The 5,787-nt window shown below is 36.2% G+C and overlaps 1 protein-coding gene across 3 annotated transcripts in view; it reads right to left on the bottom strand.

Moving 5' to 3' along the window:
- The window catches only part of NCOA2 (nuclear receptor coactivator 2), a 180,607-nt gene that overhangs the window by 142,192 nt on the left and 32,628 nt on the right, over positions 1-5,787 (bottom strand). The window contains exon 1 of one of the 3 annotated variants that reach the window (XR_001861072.1): positions 4,718-4,739. The exons of the other annotated variants lie outside the window; for them this stretch is intronic. The gene's annotated coding sequence lies outside the window, so the exon portion shown is untranslated. Of the gene's footprint in view, positions 1-4,717; positions 4,740-5,787 lie in introns of those variants that run through there. 3 annotated transcript variants of the gene reach the window in all.

Below are 5,787 nucleotides of genomic sequence, written 5' to 3'. Positions count from 1 at the left end.
CTTTTCTCTCTTGTGTTGTACTACACATAGAAGAGAAGCTGCACTGAATCACAGAAAGCCTGAAATTCTGGAAGCACGCAGCTAAGGCACTACTTTGCCTGGAAATTAAGAGTGATATTTAATCTCCTACTGGTTTTGACCTAACCCCTTGCTAAAACTTGAAAACAAAGCAATTGTTCTTCAAAAAGTGCTAAACCTCACAAGTTAATGCTTAAGCTTCCCCTAGGCTTTAACTCCATCAACCAGCAATGTTAATTAGACTGAGTTAGGTAAATCCATCAGGAACACACCTTTAAAGACTGGACTAGACAAGACTGAACACTAATATCAATTGAGTGGATAAATTTATTAGCATGTTTATTAGCATAACCACCTAGCAAATATCCCACTAGGCTTGTAAGCATTAATGCCTATAAGGTGCAATAATATAAACAGATTAAAGGTTTATTGTAACAAAAAACAGTGGTGACACATTGGGCGAAGTGAATACACGCCAGTTAAACCCAATATAAGCTTTGCCTTTAACTGGACACAGGCTACCATCTTCCAGAATCAATTAAACTATAAAGGTCTAGCTTTATTATTTCTATGACATTATGATATCATCTCTACGATGAAACCTTTAGCATAAGGTAATGTAACTGGCTTTGGTTCTAAACTGATGATGACAATTCTGTAGTGGAGCCAGCACAAATGCAGTGCTGGTGAATGGTACTGCACCCACAGCACGCTGCATACATTATAACACGGCCTAATTTTTTATGAGGGATCATCTATGCTGTGCAGCTACCACAGATAATGGCAAGAGGCAATCCATGTAAAAGGGTAAGATTATGCACAGAAAACAGAGGTTTAAGTGACAAACAACAACCTTCTCACACTGCACCACCATGAGTTCCCTTTCTCCAGACTAAGCAAGACTTTAATTCTAACTGAGAAGAAAAGGCAGCTCATTATTCCTTGGACATTTCAGCAACATGCAGATAAATGGTTATGGGCAGAGGCACAGTGGGTGCCACGTAAGCAGAAACCTGTATTCTCCTCTTACTAAAGCTTCAGGTGCAAAACTCCCAGAACCACAGGATATAAGAGCACCCACAGTGTACAGACTACTTCAGAGACGAATGCAAGGAGGAGTTACTCATTTAGTATTTCTATTTTTAAAAAAAAGCTATGTAGAATAATTCCAGATTATTTTCTGCACAATTTCTCCAGCTTTTTGCAGTTGTGCAGTTTTATTTGAGGTTATCACACAACTGGGAAATCTTGCTGCCTGAAACTTTGAACAGATTAAAATGCTGTGGTTTTTCTAGAACTATCTTATTGGAAACAATCCTCACATTCAAAGCCCTCTAAAGATGTTAAGCATGCGCCAAGCCTCCTATTTTAAACTCATCTTCTATCCATCTCCTTTATAAGGGCAAAGTTTTCCAAGTGTGAAATGATCCAAATCACTGATAATATATTTAAAATGTCATGCTAAAATCCTAATGAAATTACAGAACAATTATTCAATTATTTCCCCTTAACTCTTGCAAAATAATGTAGATTTCAGTCTCCCTCAACCCACACTACCGCCTTTCAGAGTTTAAATCCAGAACTAAATGCAATGACCACACTACACAAAGTTTAACAAATGCATACTTTTATAGTTTTCTGGGTTTTTTCATCATCCAACAAGCAGTCCAAATAGATTATGGATTAATAGGAGGAGAATTTTCAACGGACTATAGAAAACAATGTCCTGACAGTTCTTAACTACATTTTAGAAAAATCATTATATATAAAAATTCTCCTGTAAATTTACTTCAACGTGGCACAAAAAATAAACAGAAAAGACACAGCAGTACTGTAACAAAACAAAACAAAAACTATTTCTACAGACTGGCCTTCTCTTATGCAAGTTAAAGCCAGATACCAATTGTATGCATGTGGCTTCCCATGAATGATGTAACCAACAGCAGAATTCCAGTCTTATCAGGGACCTGAATGCTTTCCCAAAGACAATGTACTCAGTTTTTCTTACTGCTGAATCTTTCTTGCCTTGCCAAATCATGAAACCTTGGCTCTAACCTGATGAATGCCCAGATTTGATAGTATTAGAAAACAGACAAATTTCCTAACATTGGCTGTAACATCATGATTCTTATTCATGAAGCAAAACAATAAAACAAAATTAAAAAGTAATGCAAAAAAGTGTAAAATAAAACCTTTAAAAGGTACAATATTCAGCATTCCTTCACCAATTTAATGTCATTCTAGAAAACTTAAGAGATATTATATATGCAGCTCTTCATCTAGCAGAAGGCACCTATTTCTAACTCCAAGTTATAATCTGAAGCCTAGCAGAGTTTTGGGGTTGGGACAAAGGGGGCACTGGTATTTTGGTTTGGTTTTTAATATACTCGTCTACAAAGTTAAAAACAAACAAATACACCACCAGCAGCCTCCAAAAAACAAAGTCAAGATCCTGAAACAGTATTTCTTTTCCATCCCTGACTGCAGCTGAAATAGTCCATCCTCACAGCCTCCTGCTCTTCAACATACAGTTACTGCGGTTGTAGCTAAAAAATGCTTTAAGTCAACTGAAAACAAGGGAAGCATTCTGCTGTATTTTTAATTTTGCTGTATCTTTATGGCCAATCTCTGCTTGCAGCCTTTGCAAGTCAACTGTTTCAAGCAGATGGGAAATCAAAACAGTACTCAAAATAGAGGCAAAAAATTGTTTCTAAGGCAGTGAAATGAAGAAAGCATTACTCTACTGAATCTCAGTTATGTTAGAGAGCACTCTCTAATGATCCTATGAAACATAACTAGAAGTCTTAAAACCTCAATAAACAAATACAGGCTAGAAGGATAGGTATCTTGCCATTTTAGAGGACAATTATTGGAATATTAATTTTCCAATCTACTTCCAAAAACCCAACTCCTATCCTAACTCATCCTCTTTTTTTCAGTTCTTATCTGTGATGAATTCACTCTTTCAACATTTGTAGCATTCTTGCCAAATAATAACAGCACATAGCTGTACTTAACTCTTTAAAATACTACTGTTATATGCAAAATGTTCTGTATTTCATAGAAGAAAAAATTTGAGTGAGTGTACTGGGAGTTTCACTCCCTCTGCAGATAATGTAACAGGGAGAACTATAAAACCTAGGGGTTTTTTCATCATTCTGCAGAATTGGAGCAGGGGGTGCGGAAGGCAGGGAGTATGGGCAATACTAAAGAAATTCCAGATCTTTTTCATATTAAAAGTTTATTTGAAAAGTCATTTTAGAACCACTGTGTAATTCCTCAGACTTCACAGTTGCCTAGTAAACCTGCAGAAAACAAAGTTTTGGCACCTATCCCAAAAGTGGACAACAAAATACTCATTTCTGGTCTCTTCTCACTTCTTTGTAGGACAATTCCTTATCTCCATCCAGGAGAGCCAGAAAGAATAAGCACATTACAAAGGCATGTCACTGCTTAACTCCTTGGCACATTCTCTTTATATTTCAGTCTTCGAGGAAACTAAAATCACCATGCTTTCTCAATATGTTCAGCATGCTAAAACTAGATGACTTTCTTGTGAAGTAATGAGGAACACACAAGAGATGCACCACAGAACAGTCTGTACACACACCTTAATGACACCAATCTCTTCACAAAATCTTGAAGACCTATAGGGTTTGATCTTTCTATTTACATTTCTGCACCAAAGGACATGGCTAAGAACATTGAAGTGTATAACAATTACTTAAGAGTGAACATGGGGAGCCAGGAATTGAACTACAACATCTCTCATGCAAACAACTATCACGTTCTACACCAGATTAAACTTGTCTCCACAGATATGAACTATACCCCTTATGATCATATTTGAGGAGCTGGTCCTTAATGTAGCTAGCTATAACATGTCAGTACATAATAAAGATTTCAATGGTTGCAATACTTAGCAAAGAGAGTAGGGGTTAAGAAGGAGACTAAATGATGCTCTCAACCCAAGCAGCAGCTTCAAGAGATACTAGGGGCTGTATTTCCACAGCAAATTTTTCCTTCAGACATGAAACGAGTAACCTTAGGACCTTTCACTAACATCCAGCATACTACAGATGTATTTGATTTAGGAAGTTGTGTCAACATGACTTCAGTAAAGTTATCTCGCTTTTCAATAAACACAAGTCAAAATGAAATTTCTCACAAGGGTTCTAATATTTCAGTTACATTAATTGCAAATTCATAAAATCTTTTTCAAGTCTCCAGTGCCAATTCTGCCCCACCCACACTCCATGGAGAACTTAGATAAACAAGCCAAACAGGCAAGAAAGTCTCACACATTTGAGCTTGGTGTACATTAAATGCACTTTATGCAAACATTCTATTATGTAAACATTTATGAATAATTTCTTTATATTTAAATTAAAAATTCAAATGGAAATACAGGGCTGCATGACACAAGGGTTGTTTTAATTAGTGCAAAGAAATTAATTTTTGTTAAATGTCAGCCCATTTAAACAACTAGACCCTATGTTTGGGTTTGGGGGAAAAAAAAAGCAAGATGCCCATACCAACCACACTAAGAAATACGGAGATGTCTCGCTGCAAAAAAACAGTTTTAGTTTTAGCATTATTTTGGCATGGGTGGAAGTGAATTAGCATTACAGCAAGCAAGTGAATTCATCTGAAAAGCAAAACCTACAGACACATAGTCTGTATTAGCAATGATACATACCAAGTTGTTCCAGCAAGACCTTGCCATTTAGAACAGAATATTTTCGTACTCCAGCCACACAGAACCCAGAGACTCAACCCACATTTCCTGACTTCTACAACAAAGAGTGTCACTAGCTACCAGCACCATCAGGAATGCAGTACTACAGTAACCACACTTAAAGAAACCTTTCATCTAGTTTGGGAAAAACAAAAGTATGGTGAGACTGGTATGGCAAGTTAATCAACTTTTAAGCTATTAACCTTAGCTTCAACAAGACAGCTGAACTAGTAAGCACACAGTCCTACACATACAGCACCTGTGCTCAACTCAACACAAGTATTAAATGTTCAGTTTAGTCTGCTTATTCCAATTCATGATTTCAGTTTAGTCTGCTTATTCTAATTCTCTACTTCTTTTTGTTTTGATTTGATTCATCTATCAAGTAATGCATAATTTCATAAGATTTAGCTGCTAAATAAAAGTCTCAAAGGAGGTTCTCTTTGCTACGCAACTCCAGCAATGGATTCTTATTAAGAGCAGAGATTCAAGAGTTATTTTACTATCATGCTGCTGCTCAAAAAAATCTGTACTATTAGGTTGGAGTTATGACTTTTCTGGTTCTTATCTTTTTCGGCAAGTTGTGTTTAACTGTTGATTTTAATAAAGCACTAAAATATTCTACTATACTCAGACACAGTTGAGTCTTATAATTCCTAGCAATCTTATGACTTTTAATTCCTTAAATTCTTGTATGTAATTTTGCTATGCCCCAGCTGCAATGGGAGCCAAGACCTCGCTATACTGACCCTGTGACTATGCCTCTTATTGTTACATCTTTTTCTATCTTAGTATGTTTTACTAAAACAATACTACTGCATATATTTTTACTTTAGCTTATCCCTATAATTGCTTTTTTCATAAAGTACATAATGAGAACAATATGCACAGATGAGGAACATATCAATACAAACAAAAAGAAGTCCCTTAGGCTTCTCATGTAAAACATAGAAAAACTACAGTATTTTTGAAAAAAACTGTGGAAGTTGGTGGAGCGGAGTGAGAACCCACACACAGCTGCTGAAGAATAT

The sequence above is a fragment of the Corvus brachyrhynchos genome, unplaced genomic scaffold (assembly GCF_000691975.1).
Source record: "Corvus brachyrhynchos isolate BGI_N302 unplaced genomic scaffold, ASM69197v1 scaffold633, whole genome shotgun sequence".
NCBI lineage: Eukaryota > Metazoa > Chordata > Aves > Passeriformes > Corvidae > Corvus > Corvus brachyrhynchos.
The sequence above is the reverse complement of the archived record's forward strand: the minus strand, read 5'-3'. Positions and strand labels throughout refer to the sequence as shown.